This window comes from Phasianus colchicus, chromosome 7 (genome assembly GCF_987193195.1).
Source record: "Phasianus colchicus chromosome 7, bPhaCol1.hap1.1, whole genome shotgun sequence".
Lineage (NCBI taxonomy): Eukaryota > Metazoa > Chordata > Aves > Galliformes > Phasianidae > Phasianus > Phasianus colchicus.
Window position 1 is genome coordinate 1,025,567 of NC_143442.1, and position 17,258 is coordinate 1,042,824.

Genomic DNA, 17,258 nt, shown 5'->3' on the forward strand with positions numbered 1-17,258 from the left:
GTTGGGCCCAGCTGGGTGGGACGAGGGGAGCTGCCCCAACCAGGTTAGGATAAGATGTAATTTAATTCGTCTTCTGCGATGGTTTTGGCAAACAGGATAGCAGGAGCTATGATTCTATGACATCCAGAAATTATAAGATCCACATGATTTCTGTTAGCATCAAGGGAAAGCTGGTACACCCAAAACTACACATGCATGCATCTAGCTGAAGCATTTGAACCATCTCAATTTCCTCTCATTTCTAATATGCTAGAAGTGTTTTCCAATCTTAGAAAACCAATGCTCGGTTTCTGCTGAGCAGCATTTGAATTATATGAATATCGATTGCTTTGCAAGGGGAATTGCAGTCGGATTTTCCGTTACTTATACATCTGTGTCTATATTTTGGCATTTATTGGTCCAACCCCCTGCTAGATTGCCTGCATTTGTAGTGTCTATATTTTGATATGTGCTGGTCCAACCCACTGCTAGATTGCCTGCACTCGTGTCTCCCTGCAGGCACGTCCGTGCTGTCCCCATCCCCATCCCTGCTCCCAGGACGTGCTGCCTTTCTCTGCTGCAGGTTGCTTGACGTGGTAGAGGGGATTTATTCATTTCTGCCCGAATGCAATAAATCCCTTCGCACAGCTTGGAGGCTCCAAGGTGGTAAAATACACTGCAGGCGTAAAGTCCAATTCAGCACGGCTTTCCTCGGCTGCAAAATGCGTCGAATAAACAGTTTCAGCTCTTTCGGCGTCAGGAAACGCTTGAGTCTCAGAAAAGCCCATAATTGAGTGTACCTGTGGCACAGGGCTGCGTCTAATCAGTCGCTGTGTAGGTGGGTAGTGTCAAGTGCCATTCATCTGCTTCCCCTGAGATCTGTGGAAACAAGGAGGAGGGGAAGCGATAAGACAAAGATATATAACCATGTTGACCACTGAAGTACATGGTTAACAACTTAATTATCTGAGTTCAGCTATCAGTCAGAAACAAACCTGTACAATTTAGACATACTTTATAATTTGCTATAAAAATGGCATAATGATAAGGACAGTGTCGCTAGAATTAGAATCTGCATTAAGTGTGTTTAATTTAATTTTTCTAATTAAATTTCTAATAGCTTAAATATGTGCACTGATAAAATGGTTAGCCACCTGCATTTAAATGCCACCTGATGCGTTTATTTTGGAACAGTGGAAGATTGATATAATTTGAGCTCGAGTTCCTCTGAAAATTCCTTTATTAATGGGCGTTAAATTATTCTTTGTGGCGACGCTGCTCGCGAAGCCGGAGCACCGCTGCCGCTGTGGGATGATGAGATGCTGCACATCCAAAAACGTTCACTGTATTTCCTGAGCTGTTGGGAAGGGCTCTGTTTAATTAGGGATGAAAAGTTGTGCCGGCACGTTGTGTGTCTTTGGGCTGCCTTTGCTTGGTTAAATGGCGTTGAGTTCACGTTTCATCATAGTGTGTGCATTGAGGGTGTTGCCGTGTCAGCTATGGATTTATCTAATTAACTTAATGGCCAAAAATGCCACCCACTGTGCATTGCAGTTTCAAGGAGATCCGCCTCTTCTCCTAGGCTTGAGATTTGCTAAATTACCCTTTTTTGAGCTGGAACTGTACACTTTTGCATAGATCTCTGTTAAAAAGTGACCACAAAAATATGGGCGAAAAAAAAAAAACAAAAAACACCATCCTTTCTTTCATATGAGTAAGTGAAAATTGACATTTTGTTTTAATTCTGTGCAGCTGATCCTGCCAGGGGATATCTCCAGGCCAATTTGAAATGTGTAATAAATTACAAATAAAATAGTGATTAGAAAGCCCAGTATTAAAAAATCAAAATAGCTTAATTTCATGAATTTCACACTGTAGCAGATATTGCTACAGGGCTAAGAAAAAAGCATAAGCCCACAAAATCAATGTTTATTAATAGTTTATTTGTATTCTGAGCTCCATTCATTTTTTGCATTTTACAACCCGAAGAGAGAGCTACGCTTTCACGTCAGTCCTGAGAATACAGAGAGCACGAGCCCTTCTGCAAGGACAAATTAAATCTGGACTCTGTGTGGATGGGAAATAGAAATGCTAAGAGGCAAGGTCAGAAAAAACCTTTCTCCCTGACTTCAGCTCTTCCACCTGGGCCATAAGCAGCAGTCCTTGCTCCATGCCATCATTGATGCTGCTTGGGACCCTCTGCTTTGCAGACCCTGTGCTGCTCACAAAGGAGGTAGTTAAGGGTTCACTGATGTTGCATCTCTCCAATAAAGAGCCTAAAAGACAGCAAAAAAAAATAAAGCTGAGCACATCCTGAGAAACTCCATAGCTTGATGTGCCTGGAGCCGGGCCATGCTGAGGTCTTTGGGCACATAGGCAGCTGTGGCTGTGAGCTCCATGTGGAACTCAGCCCATGTTGGCGGATGGAGGAGGTGGCATGTAAGATTACATGAGATTAGTTGTTTAATTGAGAGAGCAGTGAGGCCCTGGCACTGCTGCCTGGAGCTGTGGATACCCTATCCCTGGGTGTGTCCAAGTCCATGGATGGACCCTGGGCAGCCTAGATGGTGGGAGGCAGCCAGCACAGAGCAGAGGTAGGGGTGGGGGGGCATTGGGGTCCCTTCCAACCCAACAAATCCATGGTTCTATGCTCTTTAATGTCCGTTCCAACCCAACCATTCCATGGTTCTGTGGTCTTTAATGTCCGTTCCAACCCAACCATTCCATGCTTCTATGGTCTTTAATGTCCACTCCAACCCAACCATTCCATAGTTCTATGGTCTTTAATGTCCACTCCAACCCAACCATTCCATGGTTCTATGATCTTTAATGTCCATTCCAACCCAACCATTCCATTGTTCTATGTTTTTTAATGTCCATTCCAACCCAACCATTCTGTGGTTCTATTCTAGTGTGCCAAGTGCTGATGGGTAGAGCAGGCAGCACATGATGCTGAGTGCCAGTGGATGGAGGTGGTAGCAATCATGTTGAGTGCTGATGCAGCAAGGGGCTGTGCCAGGTGTTGTGGGTCTGTGCTCAGAGCTAAATTTGTATTTTCTCCCTTCTCCAGGGAATGCCACCACCCAGCATCCTCAGCAATGTTTTATTTCAGTTGTTTTTCATGACACGGGCTGTCTCAGCTCCAATGCCTGCTCCTTTGGTTCTGCCACCCCTCTGCCTTCCTCACACTCCTGCACATGTCCCAGGGTGAGTTTTTTAAAAAACACCCAAAGGCCATTTTATTTTCATTCAAGCACCGACACTGGAAAAAGTCAGAGTGTGCAAATCTCGCCCCTAAGCACTTTAAACAGGAAGAACACTGATTTTTCAGAACAAAACACAAGGAAACTCCACGCTCTGCCTAAGCCCCTGGAAGTCTGTGGGATTCCTTTTATTGACTCCGCTGAGCACTGGATAAGGCAGCAGAAGCAAACGCTGCTCAGATAGAGGGACCCCGACTACTTGGAGTGGGATTGTTTTCAATTTCCTGGCCCTTTGATCTCATATGGATTCCCTTAACATTTACCTTGATATAAAGAATATTTCCAGCTGCTTGCATCGTTGGGGTGTTAATCCTGGAATATGCACACCTGGAGCTGGGTGGGGGGTGGGCACAGTGATGCCACCCGGTCCTGTGCCCACAGCTGCATTCAGCTTTCCTGGATTTGTCACCCATCAATGTATTTTCTATTCAGGCCTGTTCCATAGTTGGTTAGAACTGAGAAATACACCATTAGAAAGTGGTGGGGTCTTTTTGCCCCCAGCCTTTAGCTGAACTTCGCTGGGAGGGTTGAAACTAGATGATCATTTTGGTCCTTTTCAACCCAGGCCATTCTATGATTTGCTCTGATTGAAGGCCAGCCACAAGATCATTTAGGGGGTGATCCTTTGAGTTTGGTGCCAGCGTATAGCCAGGCAATGTTACTCCCACACCTGTGGGTTTGGGCTGCACGCAGCACTCACCAGTGTCTCAGTAAGAGAAATAATCTGATTAGATCATCTGCCTGAGAGGGATGATAAACCGTAACCAGGCTTTATTGTCTTTTTGGATGAATTCTAATGAAATGAATTAATCTCCACAGAAAACGGGAAGTTTTTATAGCTGTAAATGTATATGAGAAATGAACGACAAATTTGCTGCGACTGTTTTAGGGCCAGTCCTTTCTTGCACCGAGGGTTTTTGTGTACAGTTCTGTTATTGTTCACTTGTGCTCTGTGCTTTTTTTTTTTTTGTGCTCTGTTTGAAAGACCTTATTACATGTGATATTGCCAACAGCCCATGTTCAGAACACTTCCTATCGGATCCATGGCCACTAATGATGCTCTTGGGTGCATAGCTTGCAGCCAGTGAGGGTGCTGCAGTGGGCAAAGAGGCCAAAGAGAGGCATGGGGCAGGGGCAAAACTCTGGGTATCTGCACTGCTGTGTGCACTCCACCTCCCCCCAGCTGTTTGCTGGAGCCCCCAGTCCTGTGCTTCCGTGACAAACACTTTTATAATGCTTCATTATAGCAGGCGGCCGAGGGACAAGTGAGATGCGTGAGTACAAGAAAATGAAATCAGTATTTAATTACTAAATATTCTACATCTAAAAAAAAAAGAAAAAGAAAAAAAAGCTTAAATAATTCAGTTTGATTTGGTCTAATTAGCCTGATTTCCTAGTATTTAGCCCTAATTATGTGATACATAAGCCCTAATTATGTGGTACGTATACAGTGTGCTCTCTAAAGTTAAAGATCAGAACGGATACTGACTTAAATGATAAAATATGTTAAATTATTAATTATAATTAATCTTACAAAATAGGCATAATTAGTTTAAGTACTTTAGATATTCTACTTAGTACCGTTATGCATTATATGCAAGGTTGAAGCATTTTACAAATACCGCCTCAAATGACAAATGCCAGCAGGTCCATGGGTGTCCCATCTGCAGCCCCCATAGGGTTGGAAGGGACAGGCCCAGAGGGGCTCAGAAAACCCTTCCTGTTGTTGGGGCTGTGTGCGTGCTGGGAGGATGGGAGGAGCTCGTGAATGTCTATAAACGTGATGTTACTGGAATGACTTGTTGCTGAGTTCACTTCACACTAATGCACACACTGGAACAGGTTGCCCAAGGAGGCTGTGGATGCCCCATCCCTGCAGGCATCCAAGGCCAGGCTGGATGTGGCTCTGGGCAGCCTGGGCTGCTGGTTGGGGACCTGCACACAGCAGGGGGTTGGGACTGGATGAGCACTGTGGGCCTTTGCAACCCAAGCCATTCTATGGTTCTGCGATTCTATGAGTTGCACACAAGCAGCAGGAGAGCTTGAAAAGCCATGGGCTTTGCAGGTTGCAAGATGCACCTTTACACATTTGTCTCTTTGCTTGATAAACAGTAGAGTTGCCCCAGGTACGATACTGTTAGATAAAGCAAAGCGCCCTCCAAGGCAGAGATATTTATAGTTCTGCTATTAAAACATGCCTTACAGCTCATTTCTCTAACGTAACGTTGGCAAAATTAGGCTGAAATTACTGCGAAAACTGCTTCTCACCAGGTTCTTTTTTATAGTTCTGTCCTTTGATTAGGTCGGGAGTTGGCGGGGTCAGCTTTCCTCTGTCGCCGTGGTGAGTATGCAGCAATATGCAATAGAGAAATAAGAGCCGACTCCAAAGTCACTTGGGAAAGAGTTTTCTATTTCAAGATTTGTGGGAACAGAGTGGAAGAAGACATTCCAGGATGTTTTCATAAACCAGCTCACCAAGTGCTGAAAGCCATGGCAGCGATTGGCAGCACCTCCCTGCGTCCTGGCACCACCCAGCAATTAATGGGCGTAATGAAAAACAGGAACGAGTTCACCTTGAAAACAGTCACATTATCAATATTACAAAGGCTCTCTTTATTTTATTTAAATTTTATTTTTAAATTGCTTGCTTGTAAAAAGTAGACCAGAATGTGCTTGAAAGCATTATTTGTAGATTTTCTTGCTGTGTTTTGATGGAAGCTATAGAATACACTGTAATCTATTGCCACTTACATTCTTTTCTGGTAAGTGTAACCAATCATTCTTTTATTTATTTATTTTTTTAATGAACATTGATGTATGTATTTCAGTGCAATATGAAATCCTGTATGTTGCAATGAGGTGTAAGTGCACTGCAGGCTGTGTGTGCATGCATCTAAGTAGTCATCTACAGCATCATGGCTTCCTGGGAACGCATAGACACAAGCCAGGCTGTGAGGCTGAAGATGCACTGTAGAATACAGGGGATTTAATCTGCCATACATTTTTGTTTCCTATATAATGACAAAAAAATTAATTTATAGTGAGGAAGGCTTGAAGATAGCAAACTAAGTATAGAAAGATTGTACACGTGTACATTGGGAATCCCTTTAAATAATTCAAACTCTTTATACCAACACAACATATGAGGTGTTGGCAGTGCCAAGAGCATGAAAGTGAGTGTGGAGAAGCTAAAGTGTGAGAGGAGTAACCCAGGGTGTAATTTACAGTTAATACAATCAGATATAGTGGGGCAATGAGCAGCAGAACAGCACTAGGAGAGAACTGTGGACATTGCTGGTTGGACAGGGAGTGCCTGGGGATGGGCTGGTGGGCTTCATTTGGGAACCTGGGGCAGCATCATGCCTTCAGGGGACTGCAAAAAGGGGAGAAGTGCTCTTCATACCCGTTCCAATTTCCGAGCTGTTGGGGTGTGGAAATCACAGCATACTAGAAAGTGGTTTTGCAGAACTGGTGAGCTTTTCAAATATTGTAAATATGAGAATTCACGTTAGATATGCAGCTGATTTTTGCATGTTGAAGAGATTAAATACGCTCGTGCACTTCTTGCTCCAAGTAACCTGCAATAGGATGAGAGGCAATGGCCTCAGATTGTGCCAAGGGAGCTTCAGGTTGGATATTAGGAAAAAATTATTTTCTGAAGGAGTGGTTGGGCAGCTGCTCAGGGGACGGGGGTCACCATCCCTGGGGGTGTCCCAGAGCTGTGGGGATGTGGCACTGAGGGATGTGGGCAGTGGGCATGGGGGGGAGGGTGGGATTGAACATGGGGATCTCAGAGGTCTTTTCCAACCTTAAAGGTTTTATGGTTCTATGTTCACTTGTCCAGAATGAAGTGGAACAAGAAAGCTGTTGTGTGCTTTGAGGGGAAGAGCCAACTGCTGCAAAACAGAGTGAGGTGGTAAGGTCTTTGGCTTGGGATGTTTGGGGCCAGAAGAGCTGGTTTTGTTCCATGCAGTTTGTCTCCCTTTGTGTGCATCTCCCATGTGCGATGTCCCAGAAGGTGCCAGGAGATTCCCACCTGGAGCTTCCCTGTTCCCTCCTGCCTGGTGCTGAGCAGGTACCAGATCCAGTGTCCTCAGGTGCTGCCTGCTCATAGCTAGGCTGACTGCTAGCCCCTCTCCTTCCATTTCACCGGTGTCCTCCTGTTTCTGCTCCACACCGTATTGGCTGTCTTCTCACCCTGTAGCAACACACGCATTTGAATAATGGAAAGGACACCTTAAATTACGTTGTCTGCAGATATTACTGGGACTCCTAGGATTTGCCATGCTGGATCAGAGTGCTGGTCCATCTCATGGGGCTCCTGCCCTGCAGCACCTGTGTGTGGTGCATGGCAGGGCTCAGCTATCCCAGCGCTCACAGGGAGCACCCCAGGCCCTGCTCAGGGCACCTGTACACTCTCTTTCTGAACTGCTACCTTGACATAAAATAGCTTTTCTCTCTTTATTAAACTCCCGGTAAGATTTTCTCCCATTTTCACAATTCCGTTTCCCCCTCCCCTCCTATATTTACATTATTTTAATAGTTTGTTTTAACCAAGCTTGATTTTTCAGGTCGTCCTTTTACAGCGTGTTATCAGGAAGATGTGAAATAAATGTGACAAAGCGATGCAGTCCTTTAAATCCACCTTAATTTTACTGGGAACACTGGTGAGTGAGCCTGCAATGGCTGAGATGTCTCTGCACACATGGGCGCACAGAAGGGCTGATTGTGATGTTACATGTAACACTTTAGATCTTTTCTGAATTTTCTCATTGCCATTTGGGTCTCTTTTCATCACCCTTTGCATAGCTAAGCCTCTCTCTGCTCTGTCAAACTGATCTCCCCTTGCAGTTCAGCCCCTCCTATGGATACTGGTCCAACACCAACACAAGGCCCTGCTCACTGCTAGCTGGGATTGCTCTTCCCATCCATTCATTCTCTGCCTGTGCTACGTAACACAGGCAGAGGATGCAGTGCTGAGCCAACGATGGGAATTAAAGAAGTGCAGGAGTGTACTTTTTTCCTTGAAACAGAGAGGATTTGCAATGGTGAGGGCTGATGAGTGCTCGGGGGGCTTCCTTGCTGGAGTTCAGGTGGGCAGGGGCTCCTGGTATTTCTTTGTCTTCCCTGGAAGCAGATGGCCCAGTGCAGAGGGAATCAGCACAGCACAGAGCAAGGGACTCTGGCTAAGACCATGTGCAAACACACTGTAAGCTGTGCTTTCCTGGGGCATTAATCCATGAAGATATTAAAGAAGCTACCAGCAGCACGTCCCCACCAAGAGACCTGCTGGCAAGGTCACTGGTACAGAGTTTTCCACCCTGTTGTTGCCCATCAGACCCATTGCCTCCTCTGCTCGTGTGGGTCCTCATGTCCGCTGGGGATATGTTGAGGTCAGGAGCATTGTAGAGTTTTCCTCTAGAAAAAATACCTTGGAGCATTTTGTAACATAGAATGGTGTAACCAATAGAGAGCTGCGGAGGTACGAGTACACAGGTGTTAATGGAGACACTGCCCATAAGGGATTCATATGACCCCAGATTCAAAAGAATGGTTCCTCTCCTGTCCTGCCTGCTTGCCTTTGTATTTACATACATTTGTTATTTTTGTCTGTCTGCAGCAAATGCAAGACAATACCAGGCACTGTGTGAAGCGTTGACCTGCTCTGCTCTAGGGGCTGTGTATGGTCAGAGTGTGACTTGAGATCTACAGGAGGAGCAGCACAAGCTGGGTTTGTACTGCTTGCTTATCACAGACACAGCTTCAGGTACCCTGGGCTGCAATTTTAAGGGATTATTGAATAGGAAGTGTATGAAGATGGGGACTGTGTGCCAAAGTTCATGGCTCCTGGTCAGTATCCCAATTAGAAACCTGCAGACTCCAGGTGGGGCCAGCTGTGGGTTGTCTGTGAGCAGAGTTTGATCTCATGGTGTATTCCTCAATGGCAGAGACTTCTGTTTAACATTTTTCTTCCTTCCAGTCTCTCTTGTTCATTTAGAGGAAATCCTCTTTCTCCTTGACAACTGCACGTGATTACCCAAAACCATCTAAAACTTGAGTTAGACCACTGACTCCACAAACCAGATGCGAAACCAAGCATCTGACCTGATGTCACATCTGAAAACAGCAGGGCTGGAAGCAGGAGGCACGGCAATGAGAAGTTTGGGTCTGTTTTAGAGGATGGAAGCAAGCCCACTAACCTGCACTTGGCAGGTGTGTTGTGCATCGCTCTGCCTCCAGTGAGCAGGACGGGCTTGCTTCCATCCACACTGCCTTCCATCCACACTGCCTTCCATCCACACTGCCTTCCTTCCATCCTCACTGCCTTCCTTCCATCCACACTGCCTTCCATCCTCACTGCCTTCCTTCCATCCACACTGCCTTCCATCCACACTGCCTTCCTTCCATCCTCACTGCTCGTGCCACTCAGCAGCCATGGGCAGGAGTGTGTGCTCAGCTCTTTGTTCTCGCCCAGCGGGAGGCAGGTTCCTGCTTTCCCTGTGCCTGGGTGCTCTTTAATCTATTGTTTGTCTTCTAAAATGGCTGAATACAACAAAGATCTTTTGGTTTATTGAAACTGCCTAGGAAAAAAAATTATTTAAACTAATACACGGAGGAATTCCTAAATCTTGGTTTCGCTGGGGTTTTTTTTTTGTTTTGTTTTGTTTTGCTTTTATTTTATTTTATTTTATAATTCTGCATTACTGTACAGGAAAAAAAAATTCTGTCCTTCTGTCTGGCTAATGTTAGTTTGATGATTATACTAATATTAACTGCTTTACTTGAGTAAGCAAAGAAAAGGTAAAATACCAGTCAGACCAGCTGCTAATTCACAGAGTGTTGTACGACGGTTATTAAAAATACCCAAAAGATGTACCTTTGTGGTTCAGTCTTTTGAATTAGAAGCAGAATATTAATTTAGGCCTGAAGCATGATTAAACATTGTAAGGCCCCCTAAGAATTTTCACCAAATTTTCTTGGATTTCTCTTTATTGGGTCTTCCTCGACTGTGTTTAGCTCTGTAATTGCTTTGCTCCTTTGTTGATAGGCTAAAGCACAATGTGATTTTCTCCATGTCATAATATTTAAGAGGATGGTTCAATGTTCCGCATGTATGATGTGCAGCTGGGGCACACGGAGCCATGATGGGGGTGTGGGCTCTCCGTAGCTTTTCTTTTTCCTTTTCCCTTCTTTTTTTTTTTTTTTTTTTTTCTCATTACTTTTGCAGCTCTGCAGAAGGAAGTCACAAAATTTGTCTGTGTGGGCAACAGCCCAGAAAATGCAATATGTGTCTGTATGGGGAGAAAAGGAGCAGAACCTGCCCCAGCACCTAGTGCTAGGGGGAACAAATCCATGCCCAAAGGCTCGTGTTATTTTGTATTTTTGTCCAATAAAACTGTATTTGGAGGCTTACTGAAAATTCAGAAGATTTGCAAAGCAGAGTTGTAGGAAATTCCAATCGTAGATAAAAAAAAAAAAAAGAGGTAAAAAATCCAACTCCTTCCCTGCTCTCCTCTTTTGGAGAATAAATTCAAAACATTACACTGGTTCAAGTTCCCTGTGGGGATTGAAGAGTTAAAATGTAATTGGTAAAATCCATTATATGTGTTGTGAAAGGAAAAACATATCTGGCAAAAAAAAAAAAAAAAAGATCCCAGAGCATGAAGAGGATGTCACTGACATGGTGAGACAGAAGAATAAAGAACAAGGTCTTCTCAGTGCCCAGCTCTGGGACACACAGAACCAGGTACCAGCTCCTTGCTGGGTCCATCCATCCCTGGTGCTCCATCGAGGGCAGTGAGAGGGGGAAGGGCTGCGGTGCTGAGTGCTTGCATGGCTTCCTGGGGAAAGCTCAGCCAGAAAGGAGGGGGTGCTGTCACAGGGGAATGCATGTGTATCACTCTGAGATGCTGAATTGCTTTGGAAGGCCTAATATTTGGCTGTGGTTAGGTAACTTATGTATAGAACCACTAAAACTCTGAATACGTCAGCAAAAATGCCAGCCTAGTTCTGAAGAACCATCAGGTAGAGATACTCAGACACACTGATAACGTTACTCAAGAAGGTAATAATCATCTTCTGCATGCATTGATAAACCCTCCAATTCCTCACCATCTTTAAAGAGCAACATGCTTTGCTAAAAATACCAGAATTTCCCTTTTACACGATGCAAAATAAGAGAGATCTAATGAAAAAGGACCGTGCTACATCTGAGATGTGCCCCAAGGCCACCTTCGAGAGCAGGATGGGGATCACAGTCAGCAAAAGTCTGAAACACATTTAATTTGAGCATCTTCAATGAAAGTTGGGAAGAACAGCAAATCTGTGCTGACAGTGATGCTGAATATTGAAGCGTATCAACAGTATGGAGAATGAGCCAGCTGTTCATTAAGAAATAATGATTTATGAAGATAGTAACGGCAAAAAAAACAAACATATTTTGAGGCATCGCGTCCAGAAATCTTTTATTTAAATTCTTTGAGAGGGAGGAAGAAAGGAAGGATGAAGATATTAATTATATGGAGAAGAACTTTTTAATCAGAGGAGGTTTGATTTGAATTGGGATAGTAAAGGTTACAACCAAGTAGCAGAGTCTGCAGGAAGCACTGTGTGGCATCTCAGAGCGTCAAGGTAAAAGGTCACTGAAGCTCTAATCATAAACTCTCTAAAGCGTTGCTCAGAGCTTCTGTAACTCCTCCTGGAAGAGCAATGGAAGCAGAAATGACCAGCAGACCTTGAGAATGACCAGGATAACGAACTGAGCGGCATCCGTGATTCGGTAGCAACAACGAGGATCTCAAGATCGGCAGGGGAACTGCGCCCAAATAATTATACAAGGTCAGTAACGATCATTGCTGAATAAAACAAAAAACAGGCAACCCCAAAACGTGTTGTCCTGGTCGAGCTAGCATAGAGCAGTCAGGGAATTAATTAGCGGTAAGAGCAGAGCAGACACTCGGTTTTCTGATTCAACAGCGCAATTAAAACCCCGCAGCTCCCCGAAAGCACCGGCTGTTAGCTGGGATTTGGGATCAGTTTCCTTTCAGACTTTCTCTGGCTGTGATTCATGCGAGTTTGGAGTCCCAGTTAAGTCACGTGATACTGAAAAATCATTTACAGTCTTGTGAATACGATTTGAGCATGTTCAAATTAAATGGGTGTTCTGATGCACTGTTTTTACGTTCACAGAATCACAGAATCACTAAGGTTGGAAAAGACCTATAAGATCATCCAGTCCAACCATCCACCTATCACCAATGGTTCTCGCTAAACCATCTCCCTCAACACAACATCCAAACGTTCCTTGAACACCTCCAGGGAAGGGGACTCCACCACCTCCCTGGGCAGCCCATTCCAGTGCCTGACCACCCTTTCAGAGAAGTAGTATTTCCTAATATCCAGCCTAAGTTTCCTAAGATGTGGTGGGCTCTTTGTTTAAAAGGGAATTAATTGCATTTCTTCTTCTAGCGCTATGTTTGTAACCCTGCAGCTCTACCGTAGCACCCAATGGGCTCCCTTGATGACGCAGCCTGTTCTCCAAGGGCTGCCTGCTCCCATTTGCTGCCATTGATAGCTTACGTACAAATTCAGTTCAGAGCAATTGCACCACAGATGACACAAGTCAAGCTATTGAGAGAAATACAGAAATTGGTGTTTTGAAGTCTGGATGCAGTACTTCAGTAGGAAATGTGAAATACACGTTTCCCATTGCTGCCTTGTTCTAAATCAGCCCCCAGGAGCTCAGTCCGCAGCGCTTCCCTGCTCCCTTCCCGTGCTGCAGGAGCTTCTGGCACAAACCCAGGATGTGGAAATATCCCCACGTTCTATGGGCTGATGTGGTGGGAATCACAGAAACAGGGAGCTGTGAAGACTGGAAGAGCCCTCTAGGATCCCCAAGCCCAACCCCAGCTCACCGTGCCCCTAAGTGCCACATTCCCATGGCTCTTGAAAACTGGATGGATCATAGAATGGCCTGGGTTGCAAAGGCCCACAGTGCTCATCCAGTTCCAAACCCCTGCTGTGTGCAGGTCGCCAACCAGCAGCCCAGGCTGCCCAGAGCCACATCCAGCCTGGCCTTGAATGCCTGCAGGGATGGGGCATCCACAGCCTCCTTGGGCAACCTGTTCCAATGATGGATTGTGCCATCCTCCACTCTCACTTGTTTTTAACTCTTACCACATATCCTCATTTTTGTGTTCTGTGCAGTTGCTGTGCATTTCAGCCGTGAGCAAGAGTTTATGCTGAAGCTGTGAGTTTTCCCAAGAAAGCAAAGAAGAGACACATGTACCGGATGCAAGCGCACAGTGAGTCCTGTCCTAGCTCTGCAAGATGAACCATTGCCATTTCTCCAGTTGGTTTTGTCTCTGCTGGCTAATTGGGCCTGTGTTAACGAGGTGATGTGCTCAGCAGCTCCTACCACACTATGGGGAAGGTTCCTGCATCCCAGAGGCAGTGCTGCCTTTGGGGAGGGCTCCTGGTGTGCAGCTCCGCCATCCCAGCCGGTGAGTGCTATGAATAACAATGCCAGTCGCTTGGAGTCACCACAAACTCACAATCATCCGCTTTCTGCATTATCATTTTTCCATATGGGAAGTGGAAAATCATTTTGAGTGTGTAGAAGCAGATAAGTATTCTGGTCCTGGACATTTTCTGAGCTTGTTTACCGAGCGCCCAGGCTCCAATCACTAGATCTAATTGAGCAGGAGCAGCGTGCAGCATCGCTCTGATTATTTTTGGAGTTATCTGCGCCGAGAGGAGCGGTGACTGCCAGTGGGTGCTGATGTCCATGCCTTTCCATTAGGGCCCTGGATCTCCTGGCACTGCCCCAGCCGCACGGAGGTGGGGCAGAGCCCAATGACCAGCCCCTAGGAAGTGGCACTCGAGTCTTGCTTTTTGGCTCGCACTGCCCTGGTGATGGCACCTATAGAGTTGTTTGGAGCAATCTTCAGATTCATTCAAAAAAATTAATCCAAAAAAATAACCAAATACATATGGGCTTGCTACATCCCAGGAACCCCTCTATCTGTGTCATTTCAAGGTGCTTTATTTTTAGGTGTGGAAAAAGTGGAGAACTGTGACCTATTGTACCACCTATAAATGAAAAGTAGGTACTAAATATTTTATTTTTCCCCACTGCTCTGTTTGTTCTTCTGCCTCGCTTTTCAATCTTCATGCAAAGTTTGTGCATGAGTGTGTGTGTGTGTGTGTGTGTGTGTGTGTGTGTGTGTGTGCTCTCTCTCCAAGAGCACATACAGTATCGGTAACCATGGGCTGGATTTAATAATTCAAAGTAATATGAAACCTTGCCGGTATGGAAATGGGCTTGTGATTGGCTCGATCTGCTAGCTAGATGGGATGAAAAATCTCATTTTTGGAAAAATAATCAAAGATTATCAGCTGCATCCAGGAATTGTTGGGGTCGCGCAGAGAATGGTCGCTTTCTCTGCACACATGCGTTCAAACCCCCCCACTGACACACAGATATAATGCTTACATTCAGCATGCACCCGAATATCTTCGTCTTGTACCCCTGTTACCTGTCTCACTTCCTGGGTTTTGTGTTGCTTTTTTCCAAGGTACCAGCAAAAGAGTGAGGTCTTTGCATGAAGCTGATGCTCTGGTAATTAGCGTACAGAGGGAGAGCATTAACAGAAGCAAAATGTAGGAAATAACACAGGGCTGTATCAGCTCCGCTCTTTCATCTCTTGCTCTCTTCATCATTCACAGAAATATATTTGCGGTCTCTTAAGATATTTAGCATTTTGCTACCAAAAAGGAGTATTCAAGGAATGTAACCTAAATTACAGCACGGAGAAACAACATATAAATATGTACATATATATACTATAGGTGTTAGGTACGGATCCCCACACATCACAGAGGAAAAAAAGCAATGCCCTTCATTTGGAAATACTCCAGCCATCATATTTTAGAGGAAAAATTAAGACAGCTTAAAACTTCTTAATCTGGTTAAGGTCCTGAAAATCCACTCTCTCTGCCCTTTATAATGCCTTCATATATATGTATATGAGCATACGTAGATGCATATAGATAGGAGCAATATATATCCATGTTATTTTTTCTACCTCTTATATAAATATAGATATAGAGCATCATGATTGGGATTCCCAGGGGGTATTTTTGTGGAACTTCAGAGCGAATGTGGCTGACACTTGTTCTTTGTTGCCCTTGGGCTACTGGTTTGATCACCGACCGAACGGATTTATCCGTGTCAGCAGAAGGAATTTTTCACTCTTGTCGTACGGATATTTTACAAACCTTTCTCATGTGTAAATGAAGTGCAAGTACATTCAGGTGCTCGGCGTTTCAGCCAGCTTTGGTGAGGCAAAGAGAAAGGTGCCAGCAGGTAGAAGGGCTGAGAGCCGACGTCTGAAACCCTCTTTTATTGAGCGACTCCGGGAAACACGATGCAGTCGAGAGGCCTGATTTGTTCTGAGCATGGATAGCAGGCACATGGAACGCCGAAGAGCAACGCTGAAATAATTGGTACGAGGATAGAGAAGCTTAATTTTGATGAAGCAATTAGCGGTTGTTTCCTGATTGCTCTTACTACTGTGAAGAGGAGGTGGAAAAGATCGTGTCACCTCCATCAATTCCAAACCATCTCAGGGCTCTCGAGACCTTTTGCCCCAGGATTGGGCACCAGTGAAAGTTGCTTTGAATTTTTTTTTTTTTTTAAGAAAGTGTATTCTCAAGAAGGTTAAACATAAATTAGTCATAAAGCTGACAAAAGAGAGAGGAAGGACGGGGCTGGACGATTTTCATCCAAATCTCTGTGTTAGTGTTAAATTTGGGGAGGGAAAAAAAAAAAAAGGCAACAGCCCACACCAAAATAAAAGAAGATCTGAATTCTTTTTCTCCTTAAAATAAAGATAATAAAAGCCCTTTGGAAGGCAGCGCCGTTTATAACCTCAGACATGAATGTGCCATGTAATGCCGCAGATCTGAGCGGCGTTTAAGACAACAAAGTGCTATTTGATAGCGTAGCCTTTCTGTGCAACAGCTCCTCTTCCTGCCTTTGATGTCCGGATGGTTTATTTAATCAATTATTAATCAAAGTTGTGGCATTCTTCTTATATATTTAGGTAAGAAACTAAAAGACGCCTCTTCTTGCTTAAACAGAATGCGGAAATACTGGCTTTTGAAGACATAAAAAAAGACGTATTTGGAGAGATTCCAGTTCTGAGCGCTTGAGCAGTGCGTTGAGGAACGAGGAGGAAGAAATGCCCGTTCCTGAGTTGCGCTGAGAGCACGAACCGCTCGGCTCGGCCGCCTCCGTGCAACAAAAGCACTACAAATAATTAGATTAGTGTTTCCCTGGCACAGGTGCTGAACCCGACACAGAGCAGCGCCACGGAGCGGGGCGGGCAGCCGGACAGCGCGGAGCATCGCGAGCAGTTGGTAACATTTGGCAGCTTAACAGAGGAAAAAAATGACTGCTAGGGAAATCTCAACCGCCGCTAATTAGCAGCAATGAACTGTGGGTAAGGACAGTACATTTTAATGTGAGAAGAATTTTACAATAACCGCCACACTGAAAGAAATGGAACGAAATGCTCCCTAGCTGACCCTTGTGGCAATCTAAGCTGCATATTGCAATAATCCTGTAAATTACTATGCTTTTTTATACAGTAACTTGGAGTTAATTAGTAATTTAACATTCCTCTACGCTATTAAATGTCTTTCTTGCATTATATTATGTTGTTTCATGGTCTTACCTTAACACTAATGGGGTTTAGTTATATTTTCTCAAAACAGTAACAGTAAAATAAAACCGGGATGGAAAATTAATTAGCTCTCTTTTACCTCTGATTTACCTGTCGGTAACAATTAGGCAACCAGGCTGGGCTCTGCTGGGGCATGGCGGGGCTGGGGGATGTGAGGGGGTTTGGGGCCAGGCAGGAGTGGGTGTGGTGGGACGTAATGGGAGGTGGTGGGACGTAATGGGAGGTGATGGGACCCAGTGGGGCGTGATGGGACACAGTGGGGCACGAT

At 44.8% G+C, this 17,258-nt stretch overlaps 2 long non-coding RNA genes across 3 annotated transcripts; both read left to right on the top strand.

The window, feature by feature from the left end:
• Window positions 1–5,526: 5,526 nt before the first annotated feature.
• LOC149917163 (uncharacterized) lies at window positions 5,527–9,561 on the top strand. Of its 2 annotated transcripts, none has more exons than XR_016467963.1 (3): window positions 5,527–5,583; window positions 7,087–7,158; window positions 7,814–9,561. It is a non-coding gene; the product is annotated as an uncharacterized LOC149917163 (long non-coding RNA). The 2 variants fall into 2 exon arrangements; XR_016467964.1 differs by lacking the exon at window positions 5,527–5,583 and having other exon boundaries at window positions 7,032–7,158; window positions 7,814–7,909; window positions 8,863–9,561.
• Window positions 9,562–9,967: 406 nt separating this feature from the next.
• LOC149917164 (uncharacterized) lies at window positions 9,968–16,972 on the top strand. The gene is made up of 3 exons (XR_016467965.1): window positions 9,968–12,080; window positions 13,449–13,744; window positions 16,386–16,972. It is a non-coding gene; the product is annotated as an uncharacterized LOC149917164 (long non-coding RNA).
• The last annotated feature ends 286 nt before the right edge of the window (window positions 16,973–17,258 follow it).